The sequence below is a fragment of the Cryptotermes secundus genome, unplaced genomic scaffold, assembly GCF_002891405.2.
Source record: "Cryptotermes secundus unplaced genomic scaffold, Csec_1.0 scaffold880, whole genome shotgun sequence".
NCBI lineage: Eukaryota > Metazoa > Arthropoda > Insecta > Blattodea > Kalotermitidae > Cryptotermes > Cryptotermes secundus.
In genome coordinates, this window is record NW_019744416.1 from 89,595 (window position 1) to 113,509 (window position 23,915).

The 23,915-nt window shown below is 41.6% G+C and overlaps 1 protein-coding gene across 3 annotated transcripts in view; it reads right to left on the reverse strand.

The window, feature by feature from the left end:
* LOC111874765 (rho-related BTB domain-containing protein 2) overlaps positions 1-23,915 on the reverse strand; it is a gene marked incomplete at its 3' end in the record, with an annotated part of 116,640 nt that overhangs the window by 81,661 nt on the left and 11,064 nt on the right. For 2 of the 3 annotated variants that reach the window (XM_033755584.1, XM_033755585.1), the window contains 1 exon segment: positions 22,478-22,785. 3 annotated transcript variants of the gene reach the window in all.

The window sequence follows — 23,915 nt, forward strand, 5'->3', positions numbered from 1 at the left end:
TAATTTGTACACAAGATCTCGCTCTCAAAAACTCCAAATAAAGGGCAGCATGGCCATGTGTATGCTTCACAGGAAGTGGTTCATTTATGGATAACCGTCTCCATGAACGGACCACTGGGTATCCTTAAATGAACCAGTATGAGGAAATTAAGTCAATAAGCGAAAGAATAATAAAATAAAGATTATTTCACTATAGACTTTTAAATTTAAAAAAAAACACATTAATACCTAAGTCAGGCCCAACTCTTTTAAGACAAAAAGGGAAATCGTGGTGTAATATTCTGGAAAATATTGACGCTAACAATATTCCAAGTGAATATAACAATACATACTGTCTGCACGTGCATCAATGTGAAGCAGAAGACATGATAAACAGGCCTGACAATAAAATTACGTTGAGACACGAAGGTTCAGAAACAATTACGTCTTTCGTGTGAGCAAATGAAAGAAGTGAAATGGAGAGGAGGCCTATTCTCACTTATCCCGGGACAGTCTGAGTGTATCCGAGTCGACAAATCATGCAATGAACCCTGTCAACAGAGTTGTTTTGACACATTTCACAACACCAGCAATTGTCATCACTGTAAGTACTGGGTGGACTGGACTGATCAAACTGTAAGTTTCATTTTGTCCCCTTCGTGCCGGATGATCAGGGCCTTTTGCCTGCTGTGCGCTTGTGGCAACTGCTGTTTATAGTGAGGATCGTAGTTCTCTACATCCCTCGTCTACTTGCAATAGTTGCAGCTTCCCAGAGAAGTGGAGATACTTCAACTGAAACGGATACAGCCGTTTCATTTTTTGTCATTTCCTTTTCTCTGGAGTGTCCTTTTAGAACATGTGCAACTGATGAGAACTCCTTACGTGACAGTCCAGGTATATGTACTCCTAAGACAGCGGTTGATGCCAAAAAGCAATGGCTTTCGAAAACGTCCCAGTGAACTGGCGAACTCCGGTACGTGCAACACCACTTAATGCGGTTCTCACTGTGGCAGCTCTTACAAACGCCTTCTACAGTATGCCTGCAACTATGAATGGGCAATACCTCACAAACCATTTCTTGATTGCATTAATATGGCAGGGAGAGTGTCATAAAGAAAGATATGAGTGCAATCTGTGTGTAGCAATGTCCCGGTAATTATCAGCCAATGTTCATGCGCGAGATCTAACGCTTCGGCGTTGTTTGTGTGAGCTGTATGTCAAGAGGACTTTCCTAGAAGGAGCAGTGGATACAGAATGCTGCAACCACACTATAAATATATTTTATTTTACTAATAATACACTGGCTGTCCGGACAGAAAGCAAGAATAATGCCTGCGGGTTCATATCCTTTAATTTCTTCTTCAGCTCGGACCCTCTTAAAAACAAGCGCAGAATGTAGTGCACAACCGCACTAGCACACCATGCGGCTGTGGTTCCGACGTTCCTTCCGCAACTAGAAATAGACCCTCATTTTCCGCTGTTTCGCTTGCACTGCTGACGCCACTTCAGCCCGAAGTAAAAATTCGACTGGCTCCTTTTCAGGGAAAGTCTTCACCAGCAAATCAAAGAACTCTTTACTTAAATCATAAATTCTCGATGAAGACGTTGCTTCCGGTTGTTTGACAGTGAGGTTCTTGTGTCTTCTCGTAAACCCACACAACCATTTCTAATCCGGCCACTTATATTTTCTGTTAAATTTATGCTGAGTGTGATTATTCTCAGCCTCTGAGAATACTAACATTCTCAGTTACTCTGATGTAACTCCAAACACTGTTGTAATTTCAAAACAAGCTGGACGAACTCTTTTTCAATGTCCGGCGGAATATTACAAGCACTATCGCTAACTTATTCTCTTTCAAGGTGAGAATATTCTTGCCATCTTTATGTCGTTCAAGGCAATTTACAGAACGATAAACTGACTGGTTCCTTCGTTCAAACGGAGACCTCCCATTTTAACCTCACATAGAGCTCAATTCATAACTTCATTCATTCATTCATTCATTCATTCATTCATTGTTGGAGGAGGTGGGTTTCCCCAAGCACTTAGACCAGTTATTGGTCCATTGTGCATTTTTAATTTCCCTTTAATTTCTACTGTCTCCATACCCAGCCGGTACTGGTGCCCGTTATCAGCCCCTTTCTGCCAGCGAGGTCGGCCCTCTACTGGCAGTGGTATGTGATAATTAGTCCCTTTCTGTACGCGAGGTCGGTCCTCACCTGGCAGTGGTACCTAATACTTTCCCCATCTACCGGAGGCATTGGAAACTACTTGGGCGGGAAAATTTGCCTAATTTAGCCCAAAGGTCTCACAACTACATAGGGTATTTAAGGCTGATTCATCTTTCTCCAAGCACCTTATGCAAATGGGATTGTTGATTAGTCCCACTTCATAAAGGTGTCCTATAAGGTGACAGTGTCCTGTAAATAATCCTGTCACTCAACTCCTGTTCATTCTGCATCTGCCAAAATCCAAGTTCAGCTGTCCTTACCCACCATCTTACTCCAACTAGCTGTCATATTTAACACCTTCAGGCATTCTGAAAATATCAGACCCAGAAACACATACTTTTTCGAAATATAATTACAATTAATAAATGAGTGATTAATATAACCCCCTGCCGTCCAGGAATAGCATTTTCACGCCTACAATAATATCAAAAACATGCCGCTTACTTGAAAGAAGCAATGCAATAAGTTGCTATAAATGGACATATCCTTGGACCGATGCAATGAAAACACTGGACACTTTTATTCTAAAAGACTTCGTAGCAACAAGCAAAGTGACTCATCTAAAATCCATTATAACAGCAAAATGGCTGAAGAGCTGCCCGTCTTCCGCGTGTGATTTACAACGTTCATCTTATGAAAACTTTAAACTGTTTCACATTTTACGTTATTTGAAAATTACATAATAACTGCAGAAAAGTCGTCTGGATTCATTGTTACCCACGTGCTATTCAAACTGCCACAAACACGGTAATTAGCATCGTACACTACCAACAGATGTCAGTAGCAAGCAACTACGTCGGAGATATTGACAAGGTCCATCGATGGCACCGTTCCAACGATAGCTACTCTCCATAATTACAACATCGTCATCATAAATGAACAGTACCATTCCTTTCGTACCAGTTATTTTAAGAAAATTCACGATTAAAAGAAAAGGGAGCGCGCTATGGCTAATATTCTGCAATATGCATATAACATCTCTCATACGGTTTTCTCTCTTTCGTTGTGTCTGAGCTGGTTGGTAAGAGACCCTATTCGGTTTATTCATGTACATAAGCGCCCTGTCTTAACGCTGTTTTGTTGCCAGACAATCACTTACGGTTCCATGCATGTGTTTATCACCAAGCGGCACCAAGACTGTAAACAACAGAATGTGTGTTATGGCGTATCGTCTAGATATTAGAACCGGAATTTAATGAAAATAACATTTCAGAGTATACATCTTGCAGTGCACTAACTGTCACGTGCCACTTGTGAGTTACGTATTCTGTTGTTTACATCATCTGCGAAGTTTAATAAAGATACACGCAGAAGATCCATGCCATACACTGTATGTACACGCAGTTACGAGCACTTAATACAAGTTCGTGTAGGAGAACGGCATAAAGCTATTTCATTACTTCAGTACTGTTTACTTTCAGAAACCCCCAAGCGAAAAACGGTCATTTTAAGTTAAAGGGTCAACGAGGTAGGCAAAAAAAAACACGTCTGAAAATTGTGCATCACTCCTTAAAAGCAAAGGCACTATATCTTAATCACATTCGAAGTTTTGTAGGTACTCCTAACATCAACCACGACCGCCAGATTGGCTTTCCAGTTTTCGTATTTCAGTCCTGGAAAAGTCAGATCTTTACCCTTCATGTCAAAGAACATTGATACTTCTATAATATCTCCAGTATTTAATCTAATTTCGGAAATTGAACAGACTGGAACGGTATGACACATACCGTCCGAATGCTGCAGCAGGGACAAGAACTGTATGCGATTCGTACTTCTTCGTTGATGAAATTCACAGGTTTGACAACTGTACCATGATTGACTTTTCGAATAATATCTATTTATTTTAATTAACACGTTTCGGAGGATGGAACTCTATCGCCGTTCTCAGATAAAAACACGCTCACTGAACCCAATCGATACAGCCAGTCCTTATCTCTGAACAACACAACCAACACAAGGCAGACTATATATGAATCAAACATAACAAACAATATGTGACAATTAAAATATGTACTTAACATGCCACATGCATGAGACCCCGCACCTGTGACCATTCTCATATGTAAAGACCAGAGTACCTAAAAAAAGAGAGAGAGAGAGTCCCACTAAAATAGAAGCGGAAAAAACTGAGCCAAAATCTAAAAAGGACAACTATAGCCACTATAAAATCAATAACAGGACGTCGCCTATCGAAATCTTGAGACCATAGGTAAGACAATGCTACGAGAAGAGGAAGTTAGATAGTTACGTTCCGTCCGGGTTACACTGTATGGGAATGTTCCACTTTTACATAATTATTGTCTTTCTGCACATTATCCATCATCCTGTTCTTGTTTTCATTTTATGTTGGTACTACACACGTGTTTCATGTACGAGTATTAAAACTTACAGGTATTTGTTTATTTGCCGTTAGGTCCTGACTGGAATGTACAAAATTTCATCTGCTTGAATTTTAATCCTCTGAATTGCTGGCTCTGTATCTAACTTCAGAAAAGGCCGCGCTATAGCTCAAGCGGTTAGTCGCTGGTTTCCCACCGCGGCGGCCCGGGTTCGAGCCCGGCCCCGGTCAAGTGGGATTTGTGGTGGACCAAGTGGTGCTGGGGCAGGTTTTCTCCGAGTACTTCCGTTTCCCCTGCCAATCTTCATTCCACCAATTGCTCCACAATCACCCTCCCCTATCATCTGGGGCTGGTACAATAGGCCAGAAGTGGCCACAGCAGACGAGTAGACAAAAGTTTCTGGACTGAATGGTAGCAAGCATTAGCTGAATTCAACCTCTATTAATTTCCTCCTGAATCAGGTTTTGATTTGTTATAGGAACAATTTTATGCTTTCAATAAATAACAGATTCAAATTATTGATATAATCAGGCAGTTTTATTAAGATGTTAGTTTGCAACATGTTTCGGTCATTTGCGGCCATCATCAGGCGTTTATAAACAACACAATGCGTCTACATTCATCACTACACTGCGTGTTGCAATGGATCCATTGATAACAGTTTTGTTATGTAAAAGTTTTTATACAGAATCGCAATGTTTTAATTTATTGAAATACAGTTTACTTAAAATTACTGGAATTTTTTTAAATTATTTTATTATATATATCAGGTTTTAAAGTGGAGTGGAGGAAATTGTGCGTTTATATCAACGTAAATGTTGATGTTATGTGAGAATACGTTGCAGGAGGCGAGGGCTAGTGATGTCTTGTTTCGGTTGTTTGTGCTTTTTGACGTTCTGTGGTCTCTGTGGTCTAGCGGTCAGATTTCCTGACTACAGATCCAGAATCCCGGGTTCGATTCACGGCGCTACCAGATTTTCTGAAGAGTAGTAGATCTGGAACGGGGTCCACTCGGCCTCGTGAGGATAACTGAAGAGCTATTTCTTCAAGGAAATAGCGGCTCCGGTCTAGAAAACCGAAATTAACGGGCGTGAGGATTCGTTGCGCTGACCACGCGACACACTCTATCCGCTAAAATTGGCACTAATTGTCCTATGTTAGTAAGCTTTTGTGTACTGGAGTTCTGTTTATGACGCTGTTTCCTGGTTTCTCGTTGAGATGTTTCGTGCTTCTGCTGATGATGTGGTACTGTATCTGTGTTGTTCGGAATGGACTGAATTCTCGTTAGGTAGTGTCAGGAGGTAAGAGGGTTGGGGCGGGAAGAGTGGGGTAGACTTTTCTCCATTTTTAGGTGGTGGGGGGAAGGTGAGTTGGTGAGTGATCTACTGTTATGTGGGATATGTTTTATGATTGAATCGAATATGGGATTATGTATGTCTGTTTATGTGTCGTTCATTTGTAATTTTTGTGCACTCAGACCGTGTATGTAAAGGTGTTCCCATGTATTTAATAAAGGGCCCTTCCTTTCGATGTGGAGTATATCTATTGTTTTCTCTGCTGTATCGTATGTGTGTTGTGTGTCTAGTATGTGTTGTGCAGATTTGGAATTGGTTTGTTAGCTTTTATTGCTTGACTTTAAGCCGTGGGTCCCGTGTCGTAGCTTTACGGCACGTAAAAGAACCTCATATCTCCAAAGGAGGTCACTGAGCCAAATTAACGGACGTTTCCCGCCAAACAGCAGTCTCTAATACCTCTGGTAGATGGGGGAAGCATTATAGATACCTCTCAGCTAGTAGAGCCGGTCTCGCTGGCTGGGCGGGACTGATGGTAAGAACCAGTACCGGTAGGATATAGATACTGGTAGAAATCATAGAGGGAAGCACAATGGACCAATACAGATCTCAGTATATGGGGAAACCCACCCTCTTCAATAACTAACTAACTAACTAACTAACACTATAAAGAAAATCCCCGAAATTCTTATCACGCACTGATATAAAAGTGAGCAGAGAACACGAGAAAATGCGGATAAAACTAAGTACACGTCACGTGTCATCACAAGAATGTAAACAAGGTCACACTACAGACAGATAGCAATAAAGCTTAGTCGAAGCTACAAAAAATTCAGACACTTGTGAATGAAGGAAACAAATAAATCAGGATTAAATTCAATGAAGTGCAAAAATGTTATAATAATAATAACAACTACACATTCGGCAGTATGCTTCGGAAAATACCCATAGCCAATAAGTACGACCTCACGGGTATATATAAATTAACATGGGCAGGCTATCACAATTGTTACATAGGTGAAACCGGTCGTTCCTCAAGTATAACATACAAGGACCATATAGGGGCATAAAATAGAACATGGAGGATTCAGACTTCCGCTACTCATATTTTAAGAAATACGAACCTACACATCAATATGGAAAGGCAGTAGACATCGTGGATAGACTTGATTACTTTAGAAAGGGCCATAAGATGAACAAAAAAGAAAATGTATACACGTATCTATACAGACACAATAATACATTAATAGTGAGCAAGAAACTGACTAGAACGATCGCAACAGTGTATTTATTATTCTACAGTCATACAGTACACGAATACACTGCCACGCACATGCGCATACAAGCATTCATAAACTCACATTATCGCGAGGCATCAATTCACTAACACACATGGCACACTAACACCACAACTCTGCCTACACACACACAGGTATGACAAATCGTTAATTACTAGTGGCTAAGAAGCATGGACAGTACCTGCACATATGTATATGAAATATAGATTTGTGTTTATAAAAATAGGAATAAATGTAGAACTGATCAAGTTAGTAAGTGCAGACGACCCACTGTGAAGGATCGCGACCATCTCTGGGACTCGCAGCAAGACGTCAATCGAAAAATCCTTCTATTTTTAAGAAAACATATTTTAAATGCTAGTGTTTTAACCCTTACAAGATCACACATGCACGTAATACACGTGAAACATTTCCTTTGAAGTGCTGGTCACCTTCAGATGACGGCGATCATTGGCCGAAAAAAAACTAAAGGTTCCATTTTATTATTAAAAACTTACTGTTGCACTTGATGGAATTCATTCCTAATTTCACTTATATGCTAGACAGTGCAACGGCTAAGGATAATGCCCATCATTAAAATCCTAATTACATTCAAGAAGAATAGCAGAGAATTTGCAGAATACTTGTTACAACTCCATTCCGACTCTTCTGTTTTCCTGTCTCGTCTAAAAACAAAGATTAAAATATTAAAAAATATATATAAGTGTAAGTCTTGTATTGTATGAATATGAAACCTGTTCTTTCATCCCAAGGGAAAAACAGGGATTGAGAGAGGGCTATTGAGAAGAATGTGCAGAGATCTGAAGGGAAGTGACAAAATTCTGGAGAAAATCGAATAAGCTTAACCTGTCCTCTTTATCACATAAAAGGGTCAGACGGGCGGAGCATGTAGCACCCACAGAAAAGGTGGAAAAACATATATAAAATTAGAATCGGAAAACGTGAAGAGAATAAACCATATGCAGGCCAAGCCGCACATGAGACGATTCTGAAACGGATATTAAAGAAGTAGGGATTACATTGGCACTGAAGAGTTGCTCCTCAGAAGTATATAAGCCACGTACGGAAGTTACACATACTCGTTTTGATATGTCTGCTAACTCCCCCACATTGTGTGTGTTGTGTCTGGTTTATACAGGTGCGTCAGAAAGAATGGATGGATTTCACAGGGCAATAAAATTGGTAAGGCTTCATCAAATCCAAATTTTATTGTTACCATCAGATTCGCCAATGCATGCAGTTTATTTGTGGAATACAATATCATCCTTATGACGTCCTTGGCTTCTGATACAGACGTCGAGGCGTTTTCTGAAGTTTTCTTCCCTCTCGCGGTCATATTTGGTGGAATCGCCGCAATTTCTTCTCGAATCGCTGTCTTCAGCTCGTCCAGTGTATGTGGTCAACGTTTATAAACTTCCACCTTCAAGTGGCCCTAAAGGAAGAAATCGCAGGGGGCAACATCGGGCGAACGTGCGATGCGAGATGACGTTAGGTTCAACCTAGGTTGAACCTGTGGCACGAAATGAAGCCACCCACCGCAAAATTGTGTTCCGAGTAGGGATCCTATCGCGACGTCCGAGACGAAATTAATGCTGAAGGCTCGTTGAGTGACGATCACAGACTCTCTTATTTTTCAAAAACGTCTCTACGACGAACGCACGCTGTCCACTCGATCACTCCATGTTACCAACTGAAACTGCATTCTCTCGACGACCCAACGGTCGGCCCCCTCACTCTACGCCTCACCCCGTCGCGGCGTAACGGTCGTTTGAAATCCAACCATCCTTTCTGACGCACCCTATATATACTGCCTTGTGTTGGTTCTGGTGTCCGGGAATAGGGACTAGCTCTAACGACTGGGCCCAAATAAGACCTTTTACCTGAGGACGGAGGCAGAGTACAGTCTCCGAAACGTTTTAAACAAAAAGGAAAGACGTTGGATAATGTTCAAAAGTCAGTAACTAATAACATATTATCGTCACGAAATGTTAACGCTTACTTTTCCTTACGAAATGTTGAGGAGTTGTGAGTGAAAACGCGGATTCTTTCAGTGTACACAAGCGTTGAGGAGGCAAATAGTGCGGGCGTAGTGGGCAACCGCCCAGGACCTCGCACCTGTACAGGGCCCGCGGCAGAAAATATTTAAGTCTACAATCTATTATAACGCATTAAATTCAGACAACATATGTTTATATTAATGAAATATATTCTATCCGGCCAGTTTACACGTCGCAGTTAAATGCTGATGAGAACTGGTTCTAAACATCATCCGCGATGCGTAACGACGCACATTTCCAACTGCAGTATTTTTTTCTTGGAAACAATTTTCCTTAGTGAATATCGTTCCAGTTAAGTTTAGAACCCCCAAGTATTCCTTAGGCTTTTTCAAGTATAGATGCAAATGCTTCGTATTTCTTCAATGTGTAGAACCGCTCATTTTAGCATTAGTGCTTTAAAAACCTAACAATATTAACCTTAAGCAAAGACTGCTCACTGTAGAACTTGGATTTTGTACAAACGTTGCGCTGTCACCAGGTCATGAAGGCACAGAGGAGTGCAAGTAGACTTGCACGGTTAGCTTTATAATCAGACGGCTTTCCTTCCAGCGAATAGCCCCCGGTATCCACTAGACAAGAAGCTGGTTGAGCCTTTCTTTTATTGCTAGAGGGGTGGGACTAAGTCCCTTGTACTGCAGCCACTTCTGGCCTATTGTACCAGCCCCAGATGATAGGTCAGGGTGATTGTGGAGCAATTGGTAGAATGAATATTGGCAGGGGAAACCGAAGTACTCGGAGAAAACCTGCCCCAGCGCCACTTTGTCCACCACAAATCTCACTTGACTAGACCCGGGATGGAACCCGGGTAGCCGCGATGGGAAGGCAGCGACTAACCGCTTGAGCTATGGCGCGGCCTTGGTTGAGCCCGTTGAGCCTTACAATCGGAGTGGAAGTGTTGGCGAGAAGGAAGAACATGCTCCTGGCAAGAACAGAACTCCCGTTTTCCTTTGACGTTATCGATTGGAACTGCACCGCCGTGAGAGTAGTGTACATCATTCAAACACACGACTGCCTCAAATGGCTAAAGAAACCGGAATTCAAGTCGACTGGGGAACAAGGAGTTAGGGCGGGGGGGGGTTCACGGTCAAGATCAGTGCATGGTGTAAGGTGAACCTTGTATTGATCCACTCACTATCCGCCGGGCTTCTCCAGTACATAAACACATGTCTATCGTTCTGCAGATGTGACACAAGTCATGACTGGACCGGCTATAAAAGGCACTGTCGCAATAAAAAATTCGGTCATCACCAGCCCATGACAAAAACTTCAAGCAGGAACTTGTGTCACCCACCTCTTTTCCGAAGGGAGCAAGAAGCATAAATGAATAACTGTACAAACCGGTAAGCATTGTGCATAATTTCCACAAATGCAGATTTCGACTAGATTTATGGGATACATGCTCACAGCGTCGAATCTTCGTTATATTTCATTCTCATCTCACTCCTTCCCATACAAAGTAAACATTATGTTTACTATCTACACCCCAAACAAGTTCCACATGCTCAGTTCTAATTATTCATTAATTATAGCCATTAGAGGGCTAGATAAGTATTTCCGGCAATCATCATGCTGCAGTCTTTTTTTTTCCTTGGCACTACAGCCCCAGTGGGTCTAGGCCTACCTTCATGAACTTCCGTTCACTTCGGTTTTTCTAGATCTTAGACATACGGTAGGACTCCTTGGGCGGGTGATCAGCTCGTCGCAAGGTCTCTACCTGTACACAAACACAGAAAAACGCACACAAACATCCATGCCCTGAGTGAGATTCGAACCCACGATCCCGGCTTCCGAGCGAGCGAAGACAGTGCACGCCGCTGCAGTCTTTACATTCTGCAAAATATTACGTGAAGAAACGTTTAATATTTTTTTCGAAAATACCTTAGGCCTATCACACCACATTTCATTATCCTACATTTAACGTCGCTCCCACCTCCCAAAGTCACACGGTAACCATATTGGTATCATTTACAAGAGAAAAATATAAACCACAGTTCGGGTGGTGTGTCCTGCCTTTCGTATTGTCATAAAAGAAATCGTGGAACTGATACAAGGGAGGGGAGCATACCTTTATAAACGTAAGGATAGGCCGCTAAATTCAGGATAAACGATTCACGACCTAAAAAGGATACTGCAGAAGATTTCTACCCTATATTTTTTCTTTCTTGCCTACTCTTAGACTCCGGGACAGCATAGTCGGTATAGCGACTGGCTACGGGCTGGACGACCGAAGGGTTGGAGTTCGAGTCCCGGTGGGGGTAAGAATTTTCACTTCTCCACATCGTCCAGACCGGCTCTGGGGTCCACCAAACCTCGTATCCAAGGGTACCGGGGGCTCTCACTCCAGGGTAAAGAAGCCGAGGCGTGAAGCTGGCCACTCACCTCCAACTAGTGCAGAGTACGCCTTCATGGTGTAGTGCTTAATTAGTTACGCACAGTGACAACTTTACCTTTGAAGAAAGCAGTCTTCTGGGATTTGGCACCGTGTATATGTGGTGTTAACCGACGTTTCGGAGGAACGTATTGCCTCCGGTTCTCAAGGTCTCTTCGCTTGCAGATTTCTTTTTTTTTCTTCTACCCTGAAGATGGAGGCGATACGTTCCTCCGAAACGTCGGTTAACATCACATATACACGGTGCCAAATCCCAGAAGACTGCTTTCTTCATAGTCACCGCCGTGGAAGCCTCAAATCTTACAACTTTACCTTTACCTTACCTACTCTTAAAGTTGATTTCGGTAATACAGTTAAAGAGATTATTACAAAACTGTGGAGACATAAAGACCAGGTACACAAAATGGGTGAAGACAGTTGGAACAAAATTGGGCGAGGCTTTAACAGAAAGATCCCAGGGAACGTTGGAAAGAGGAATTCGAGGCTTCTACAGTCACAGATTTGCGACGATGGCTCTGACCATCTGGATGTAGGTCTAGTGGTTAGCGCTCCTCGCTTCGCATTCATGAGATTCCGGGTTCAAATTCTGGCCTGGCAGACTAGGTAATCTGAGGTTTGCAACGGTTCTCAACATATCCGGGCGAACGCTGAGTCAATACCTTAAAATATGATAAGACAGTATCTTCCTACTCTCATTTTAATTAATAATTCCCTGTCCTCTCCTGGCTTACCATTGGTTGTTGTAGCCTAAGCAGTTCATAAAGGAACGTTATACACAAAGCCCTTCTATACGAGCGGTAAGGTAGACAGAACGGAACCTCTTTAGCAAAAGCTAAAAGCAATTAGTCTTCACTAGCTAGAAGCCGAGAACGCGGAGCTTAACTGGGGTCACCGTTATGGCTCAGCGTTCTGTTCGGAGATGTAATTTTTACGGATTAAGTATCCCTCTCACCAAAATATCGGAAATGTGAAACGAGATTTTATTTTCTGATTTCGTTCGCCCATTCTTTTGCTGTTTCTAAAAATAATAACATAATACTCATATTATTCTAAGCCAAGATAACAATATCTGGTTAGATCGTGATCATAAGAATTGTAACACCGTGTAATGAAGTAGGGAGTTCCCATTGTTTCAAAGAAACTTCTGCTTTGATGACGAAACGTTATATTCCCACACGACTACACGGTGTCACAACCCGGAGGATCACAATCTAAACTTTTACCGCTGTGGACGCCTCAAATCCCACTCTCTCCTCGCCGTGTCTGTGTAACCTCGTCCATACATTAAAATTCACACTTTGACGGCTAAATGTCTCTTCTTGTTCATGTTTCGGCCTAACTTGCCATCATCAGACTGCAGACGACAACTCCTGCTTTGTTACGCTGTTATATTTTGCATTTTACGAGTAATGTAAAATACTTACATAATATTTTTAAAGTTATGTTTTAAATTACCATGCAGTGATTACTGTTGTTGTGCACACAGGCTGTGGGTCTGGTGTATTTGTAATATGTAATAATTGGTATTAGTGTTTTATTTAAGAGATGGATATGTTATACAGGTATAGCGTTATTCTGTCTGTGATTATGATGTAGAAAGAGACTCAGAGGAAACCTTGACTGAATTCAACGAACAACAACCTACCACAAAATTCACTACAGAGAACGAATTACACAATTTCATTAACTTTCGCGGCCTTTTCAATACACTACTGGAGAGAATCTGCAATATACAGAAAACCTACTCGAACAGATGTCATAATATCCAGCGACTCCTGTCAGCCACACGAACATAAAATATCAAGTATCAAATACATAGTAAACTGATTAAACATACATCCAATATCCAAGGAAGCCACGGAAAAAAAGCTGAATATTATACAGAACACATTACGTAACGATAATTATTATATAAACAAAATCGAAAAAAGATCCAGCCTCACAGAACAGAATACAGACATCGACCCACAACACCAAATAATAAATGGGTCACTTTCACATACAGAGGAAAAAAATTACAAAACTCTTCAAGGACAAGCAAATAAAAATTGCATTTAAAACGCGGAACACAACATCAAACATTATAAAACGACATCCAGGAACAAATACAACAAAAGTGGCATCTCCCAAATAAATTGCCTAGACCGCCCACTGAAATACATACGACGAAAAGACAGAACATTCAACACTAGATACAAAGAACATATACAAGAAATTAGAAATAGTAACAGTAATTCGGGATACTCGAGCCACATATTAAACACGGGAAATACATATGGAACCATAACGGATACAGTGGGCATTATAAGAACACATAAAAGGGACAGCAAACACATTGGAAAAATACCACATATACAAAATCAGTAAAAAACAACTTACACATGAATGACACGAACATTGATATGTGTAACCCAATATTCACAAAAGTGCAGGAAACCAACACCAGTTAGCAGCTCACATACCCCATAAAAATAGAACTACGACATGAAACAACCAGAACAGCTACACATAGCACAAAGGAAGGAGCCCAGCACACCAAAAAAACGTAAGGACCATTACAATCACAGAGATAGAATAACAGTATATAACATATCCATCTCCAAAATAAAACACTAAAAAAAACATTATTACATATTACAGGTACACCAGACCCAAAACATGTGTGCAACAAAAGTAAACACGGATTGATAATCTAAATCTTATACACCTGATGATGGCCAGTTAGGCTGAAACATGCTGGGTCAAATATACTATAAGAAGAGACAAAAGAGGCGTTGAAGTGCGGAATTTGATATATGAACGAAGTTACACAGACACGGTGAAGTGAGAGAACTGGAATACACAGTGCAACATGGTGCTGCAATACAGCATCCCATTCAAAATATCTCAACGATACACTAAGCCGCATTCGTATCGCTGATACCTCGGAAGCTCGCCGCTGTTGGTTGTGGCTTGAATTCAAGACTATCAAATCGTATTAGGGGAAGACACAGAGACCACAATATAATACACTTGCGTTCATTATCAAATAGGGGAGCAGAACAAACAGGAAGTCATTCATTAAATGTCTAACCTCTACGTATATTTTGCTCTGTCATCTAGCAGATTTCATTTCCTTACATGGAAATGAAAATGGACTCTGTGTTTTACGATTAAGTACAAGACAAAAATGGTATCATGCTTTACAATTCATTCAGTATTAAATTTGACTGATGAAATTTCACTGTCTCACGATAATAGACTGCCAAATAATTTTAGAAACATGCCCATAATTCAAAATTATTTGAACTATTTCCCCGTCCTCCAATCTACCGATCCTTTAAGTAGAAAATTCATCCAGAACATGCCAAACAAGACACATTTATTTTACTAAGCATGGGGAGGAAAATTTTACTTATCAAGTAGATATTTATATTTTTTTCTGGAGCGCCCGCAACGAAAAGTTGCAGAACGCTTAGCAGCTACGCCAAGTCTGTCTGTCCATGTGACCGTACGTAGCAACTCAAAAACCGCTGCATTGGTTTTCGTGAAATTTGGTACTGCGAAGTACTACTAAAACTCTTGACGGCACATTCTAATCTCGGGTATCTCACACTGGGCAGAATACTGGTTGATGGTCAGAACCGGTCTAGCGAAGGGACAAGTCTTTCCCCTACAATCATATGGGAATTGTTATACACGCCCAACTTAGCCTACAGTGGGTTATTATATAAGCCCCTGAGGTGCAGGAACCCTATACCATCCCATTTAGTACGGTAAATATACTAAGTCATGGTGGTATAACCACTACATCCGGTGTGGGGGATATGCCCCTGCATAATTCAATAATATTAAGTCACTGACTTATGACAATTGAACTTGGAGCGAAGGAAACTACACTGCATAAGAAAGTCGAGGCAACAGAACCATTACATCTGGTACAGAGGAAAGGCCTCTGCATAATTCAAGACTGAATCACGGACGCATGACAATTATAACTGGAGTGAATGAAATGTCACTAACACAAGAAACAAATTCCGTGACCTGTAGTCCGCAAGCGAACTATACGGACCGAGCGACCGCCGCTTGTCGGCGAATTTACTGCCAAATTTAGCGGATAGAGAGTGTCGCGTGGTGAGCGCAACGAATCCCCACGGCCGTTAATTTCAGTTTTCTAGACCTGAACCATTATTTCCTTCAAATAGCTCCTCAATTATTCCCACGAGGCAGAGTGGACCCCGTCCCAGACCCACCAATTCTCAGAAAATCTGGTAGCGCCGGGAAACGAACCCGAACCTCCGGATCTGTAACACGAGAAATTATGGGAAGTAAATTTTGTCCAAAAGTTCGTAGGAACTCAGATGAAGCCGAAATTGACGTCATTGGTATATGTATGTGCCTGGGTATGTCCTCGGAGTCCATCGTTTTAAATTCCACGCCCCTGCCTGCATGTTCTGCACAGCCGTCACAGACATTACTGGGACATGAGGTGGATGCGATCTGACGAAGATTCACCTTCCTCCACTGGCCAGAGGGTGCAGCAGTTACAACCTGTGGTTCACGAACATGCCTTACATGGAATCGGAGGTGAAGTAAATAACCACAATGCACTACATTCTGCAAAACTGTGTGAAGACTCCCAACTACTGAATGCAAAAACAGACTGATCCACCTACATTTCTGGTCGCACAGCACAAGGCACGTGTTCCTTACTTTGAAAGGAGTAGGCCTAGGCAAAAGCATACTGCCAAATCGGCGATTGTTTGGATTTCACTATAATAATAAAACGATGTGACATGTACAGATCATGAAGTTCATTACATCTTCAACTCCATACACCTTAACTACATGGATCTTGTTCCGTCACAGCGTACATTATATACGTAAAAAGTACAGAGTAATTCATATGAGCCCTCCAGAAGCCCCGACAATAATTTAGAATCACAGTACCCTTCTAGCCATATGTTTGGTCTGCAGAGCGATTCTAAATTATTGTCTGGGTTTCCGTAGAGACTTGTGAATTACTCTGTATATACTCGTATCCTTCAGATGCGACTAGTTTATTGGGAATATACAAATTACACATATTCAACTCCCGACTTTCCTCATCCCTCTTACGTCTATACGTTTCCCCGAAAATTAGGCCCTTGTGTCGGCTATGTGAGAGTTCTGAACATGGTTCGGAAACTACACAAAACAAGAACTGTGAATTTTATTTGGCACAGAGGAAAATTTCCCATGAGGGGGGAAAACGATGGTCATAGATAACTGAATTTGATCTGGGCTTCCTGAACAGGAAATATGTGCTGCGTTACCAGATTCTTCTACAAGTTAGAACAAGGCTGTCAAGATTCCAGAGGATGAGAGGCACAATGATGTACCATAAAAGTAGTCAAAAGATTCTAGGAATAACTAGCTTCCTTTATGTGTCCGTTTACAAAGAGAGCAGATAGAAGAAAGCAGTCTTCTGGGATTTGGCACCGTGTATATGTGGTGTTAACCGACGTTTCGGAGGAACGTATCGCCTCCATCTTCAGGGTAGAAGAAAAATATAAGAAATCTGCAAGCGAAGAGACCGTGAGAAGCAGACTGGTCTGCTTTTACCGGTTCTCACGGTCTCTTCGCTTGCAGATTTCTTATATTTTTTCTTCTACCCTGAAGATGGAGGCGATACGTTCCTCCGAAACGTCGGTTAACACCACATATACACGGTGCCAAATCCCAGAAGACTGTTTTCTTCATAGTCACCGCCGTGAAAGCCTCAAATCTTACATAGATCAGATAGAATTTCGAATGAATTGTCAAACTTATTGATATGTTTCTGTACATAACATATCCACTTGTACATTTTCCATCTTTCCGAAAGCAGCCACGTGCAAAGGGAAGAGACAAATTACAAGACATACTGTCAGACTGTAGGATAATATTAAACCGAATCTTCATAAACATAGACTGTGAGGAAATGAATTGGCATGAACTGGCTTAGAAAACGGTAGATTCTAAAGGGTTCTGACGGTGGACTCTGTCCATCGGCCGGTATTCTAAAAATATTTCGGAAACTGGACCTTTTTCCGTCCTCAGGTGGGAGACAACCTACTCTGTTGGGTCCCTTAGAAAGAGCTAATCTAAATCACTGGAAAACCCGTGGCAGATTCACTACAGCTATTTAAATACCTGAGACGAGGATACGTCGAAGGGAGATAACAGGAAAACATGAAATAAAAATTGTGATAAAGCACACACGGACCTGAAACTAAGAAATAAAGGGAGGGGAATTTTTTTTTTGCAACAAACATCGCCAACAAAGCGTGTCCATGAAAAATCAATGCATAGGATTAAATGGAGACTTTGGAAAACTTTTGATTATTAATATAAATAAAATGCAGGATTATTCACAGGTTTAGAGATGAAACTATTAAGTTCGGTATAATTTCAGCGATTATTTCTTTTAATTTTATTTTTATCCACATAGTAGCTTATTTACACTAATAACTAAACCCGTTTCCGGTGTGATTTAGTGCGAACCCTATACTGTTTTGCCTGCTTATACGTCTAGCCTATCAAGTACAGTTGTACTATGGCCCGGACTCTCCTCGTTGTCGACGTTATGTTCGTTGACTTTCTATATTCTTATCTTGATTGCACTGACGAAGGCTCCAAGTAAATGAACATCATTTGGGTCCATGCTGGTCAGAATCATGTTCACTTTCAGGAGAAGCGTGTTCCATCTTCAGGAGGAAATTAAGAGGAGATTGAACTCGGGTAATGTTTGCTACCATTTAGTCCAGAACCTTTCGTCTTCTCGTCTGCTGCCTAAAAACTTGCAAATTAGAATATATAAAACTATAATTTTGCCTGTGGTTCTGTATATGTGTGAAACTTGGTCTCTGACATTAAGGGAGGAACACAGACTGAGGGTGTTTGAGAACAGGGTGTTGAGGTGAATGTTTGGACCGAAGAGAGATGAAGTGGCAGGAGGTTGGAGAAAACTGCATAATGAGGAGCTTCATAACTTATCCTCTTCGTCAAGTATAATTAGAATGATCAAGTCAAGGAAGATATGGGCAGGGCATGTAGCACGAATGGGGGAGAGGAGGAATCCGTGTAGGATATTGGTGGGAAAGCCGGAAGGAATGAGACCACTGGGAAGACCTAGACGTAGGTGGGTGGACAATGTTAAAATGGAGATAGGATGGGATGGTATGGATTGGATTGATCTGGCTCAGGACAGACTATTTGAGGGCTCTTGTGAACACGGTAATGAACCTTCGGGTTCCGTAAAATGCTGAGAAGTTCTTTGGTAACTGCACAATTGGCAGCTTCTTAAGAAGGGCTGAGCTCCATGAGTGAGTGAATCCCTATATAATCTACCACACTGCTTGTATATTGTGCGAACTGAAGAGCACTGTCCACCTTCGTCTGGGATATTGGAAAATTCTTCGGTAGTTAATCTCTAGCTTTCAAAACATCCTCCCAATGTCCACTACACTACGATTGTCCTCAGGGTCGGAACCAGCAGGGCGAATGAGCACTCTGCAGGATCCCATGTCCGATTAGTCGTATTTGTAAACCAGTCGTTGGCTTTGGTTTTGGCCCGATATCGTGTCCTCTGGAATTCCTTTGTTCTGGGCGGGGCTATCCTCCCTCTTTCCAAGTCGATCCCTTCTTCCTCTCCCATTCCCTCCAAATCTTTGTCCTCTTCCAGCCAGTTTCGTTTGTTGGGTATCATCTTTGTCGTCTTCTGCAGTTCTCCTTCGTACGATTTTTGGCAAGGGGCACACGGTACCGTAGTTGGTTGAGGCACTATGCTGCAAGCCGAAAGGTAGCAGGATCGAATCCCGATGAGGTCAATGAACTTTTTTTAAATTTACGTAATCCTTCCAGCCGCACTATGGCCTTGGGGTCGACTCAGCCTCTAACAGAAATGAGTACCAGGAATCTTCTTGGAATCTTCTTGGGGAGTCTTGGGATGTATATTTATATTGCACTGGTACAATTAAACTACTCCATGTATAAGATGTCAATGTTTTAGATCTGCAGGAAGGGCAGTTTTGTGTTTGGAAATGAGTTTCTGCACTTTCCTCTCAACTTCAGCTGTGGAGCCTTTGGGCAAGGGTTAACAAACGCCAGACTCTAGCAAAATGTTCAACTTATCCTTGTATTTTGATTCATCCAACATCGCCGTGCAATTAGCTTTCTCTGCCCGAAGAATCCTAATATATTCCTTAAACCTCAAAGATTTTATGGCTTTCAACTACTTTTCAGTCAATTTAGGCATGGAAAATTTAGATTTCTCTAACACAGGCCTGATCTTCTACCTGAATTTCATGCTCAGATTCTGTGGAAGCTTGAAAAAAAACGGATTCAACAGCACATGCTATATCCAGGTTGGAGTGTGGAATCGTTATCGGAAAGTTCAAACCTTTCGTAAGGACTGCTTCCTCAGTCTGTTAGAACATATTCGGAAACATTAAGAATAAATGTCTTAGAATTGTTCTGTTGACTACTAAGCGAGAGAAATTCCGCGGCGACCCGGGTTCGATCCCGGGTCTGGTCAAGTGGGATTTCTGGTGGACAAAGTGGCGCTGAGGCAGGTTTTCTCCGAGTACTTCGGTTTCCCCTGCCAGTCTTCATTCCACCAACTGCTCCACAATCACCCTCACCTATCATTTGGGGCTGGAACAACAGGCCAGAAGTGGCCGCAGTACAAGGGACTTAGTCCTAGCCCACTAGCAATAAAAAATACAGGGATAGCTTTACATGTAAACATAAATAATAATAATAAAATGAAATAATACAATATAACTTCATTTTATGACAGCTGGTAGTGACTTTTGCTCCACTCTGTATAAATGTCACTATCGAACCTGAGGATTAAGTTACTGTTTACTTTTAACTTGTCTGAAGTGTCAGCAGTCAGGAATCAATAATGTCGAGAGGACTTAAAACCATTAATCAGTTACTTAAATAAAACTTCAATCCAATAGCGGGCTAGGGGATTTATATATGTGCTAGATTCAGTGACTGTAAATGGGAAACTGATTCGGAGAAAATGTACATGGCACCGTACTGTGAAGTTGTTACAGATATTTAAAAGCAAAGGCCTGTCGAAAAGGGTTTACACTACCTGGCTAAAGCGTAGAATCGGGTACGAGATAATTCCTTGTTCTAGGATAATCCCATGGAACTGACTCGTTGGGTTTGTAACATATTAAGTTACGTTACTCAAATTTACGTTCCTTTAACAACACTGTATCATTTAAAGAGATTATGTAGCTTCCAACCAGAAGATCTACGATGGTGATAGGATAAAGGTTTGGAAAGTGGGTCTTGCGGCCTGCTCTACTATTACAGGATTCGGCGAAGGCCTGAGGAAGACGACGAAACAACTGAGTCAGTTAGCCAACCCGATACTGTGGATAATATCTGATCGGGAACCTCCAGAAGGCGATTCTACAGTGTATAGATCGGCCGGTTATGTTACCTTTTGTTAAGCCAATCACATTGGCCTCGCGGTCTAAGGTACGAAATGTCTTCGCCCACTCAAACATTGCGATCGTGGGTTCGAATTCCAGTCGAGGTATGAATGTCTGTCCGCGTTTGTGCTGTCTTGGATAGGTAGCGACCTTGCGACAGGACTGATAACCCCTTCAACAAGTCCTATAAATTGTCTTTAGGATCCATAGTTCGAGATTAATTCTGATGGGAAACAGACCAGTGGCGTAAAGGCGCGTCCACATTACTCGTGCTCGTGCTCGCGCTCGCCAGGCTTGTATGGCTTTTACTTGTGTCCGTAAATCTTCGTCCACACTACTTCAGTTGCTCGTCAGGCTTCCCCGCGTGAGGATCCGTATATTTACTCGTAGTGTGTATAGGCTGTAGTCGTATTTTAATTTATTGGCTATAGTTTTTAAACTAAAAAATTAAAATTTGCTTGTCTCGTGACTTGTCATATCGTCCACATTACTCGCGAGCATAGCGAGTCACACGAGTAATGTGGGCGCGCCTTTAGGTCAGTTATTTAAGCTTGGAGCAGAATTTCTTTAACGCAGATACCAGCTGCGTTATATATATATACATTTTCTTCGTTGCAACTTGTTCTCGGCTTTGATGCACGTGGAGCGTCTTCAATGTCCTACCTGCCGTCACGAAATACAGCATACCATCGAAAAATGTTCTAACGACTCAAACAATCACTACCGTACATACTTTTCATCATTTTGTCCGATCTCCGGCTGTTTTGCCTAACTTCAAACAAAATTTATGTTGGCTCTCTGTTCAACCGCCATTTATATTGACTATGTGGGTGTTATCTGACTGGACGCTGTTGTCCCCACGCAGTAATAATATTACCACATTTACCGAGGAGGCAAGTCTGTGTTTTAAACCGTGTCACATGAAGGTATTTTATTTAGCAAAAAAAATAGGGAAGACTAAGATGGTTTAACAGGGACACAGGTAAAAGGGAAGAGGGTAAGAAAGAAATGGCTCCCCGCCGAGTTTTGCGAGGCTTCTCCGCTAGTTTTAATGCATAGTGCAAATTGCATTAACCACACTACGGCGTTGTCTTCAAATCATGGGGGTTGTTGTCATTCTACCATGTGCGCGCTGTTTTCATATGCGCAAAATGATTGAAGGTTCTAACACAACCTGCGTCATTAATAACAAAATGGTTATTAAAACTGACTTCGAGCAATATACCTGTAATTCTGCTCCTTCATGAATGCGGACACGGGAAAACATTTGCTTGACAACCGCTGACTATGAGGACGCGAGGGAGCACATGTACTATAACCTGCACTTTTACATATTATTCTGATTTCCACAAAGTGTATCAAGCGGCTGATTTCATTACGTCATTCATTCATTCATTCATTCATTCATTCATGACGTCGGCACATGCACCTCAACTTACCAAATGTACTCGTATTTGATGCATGTTCCCAGCTCTTTTCACTTCCCAGCACTAAGATTTCGTGAACATTAAACAATACAAACCATAAAGCAACACTTTTTCCAAATCGTCTTTTCTGCAACATGGGCATCATCAGTATTCACCAAGCGCACTCGCAATTAGCACGTAACAACATATCACTGCTGCGTACACTAATCGCCATCACCAGGATTTATCAATCAAACCCCATGCTCTCAAACCCCCCCATACGTGACGATGCCAATCCGGAGCCCAATTTGAGTTCCAACTGAATGCAGCATGGCCCTGAATGAACCCAACTCGCACCCTTCTTCCCCCCTACCGCTATTTCATGATGCGCCAGCGCTAAGGAAAGGTATATAGCACCCGCTGACGTCACCAACAAAATCAATTCTAGTATCCCTTTCCCTTCACCTACCCCCTTTGTATGTGTAGAATGCTCTTGTACAGACATGACCAAAAACACTCTTGCCTTAAAATAGACTATCACTAAAATCGAATACGGGAGACAACCTGCATTCGATCGATCCCATTACTTATATGCATTGTGGATGTCGCAATTACATACACTGTGGTTCTCGATTCATGAAATTTAATTTTTAGCAGCACAGAATTTCAGGAGAAGCTAAAGGGTCGGAAGTGTCAGAAATAAAGCGCTTTTGACAGAATTTACAAAGAGAAAGTATGACATGGTAATGATCAAAACGAAAGATTTGTAATAAACCTACTTAACTTGTTCATCAATAATATGCAAATATCGGTCCAAACCGAAGTAAAATATTTGGGATTATACCTCGACCAAAATCTGACATGGCAGAAATACGTCAAAACAAGGCGTCAGAAATTAAATTTAAAACTACGAGAAATGTCCGGGCTTTTGGGCCGTAAATCCAAGCTATCCACAGAAAACAAACTTCTACTATACAAGTGCATAATAAAACCCACATCGACATATGGTATATAGCTATGGGGCTTTACAAAAGCATCAAACATGAAAATAATTCAAAGACTTCAATCCAAATTCTTGGGCTCAGTAACTAAAGCACCTTGATATGTCTCCAACTTTACTACCCACAATGATCTGCAAATCCCATTTGTCATAGAAGAAATACATAGATTGTCAACACTCTACCATCAAAGCATTCTCGGACACAATAACAGACTAGCTGCAGAAATTAGCAACCCATCAAATGTAAGAAGATTGAGGAGCCAGTGGCCGTCTGACCTACCCCAACCCGCAGATGACGAAGATTAAAATAATCACCATTCCTCTACAGGGCCTGTCAGAGTAACATCAGTGGATGACTTCTCTACTCAAGACACATCCCCCGCCTTGGCACTACAGCCCCAGTGGGCCTAGGACTACCTCCATGAACTTCTCCGTTCATTTCGGTTTTTCTAGATCTTACACATTCCGTAG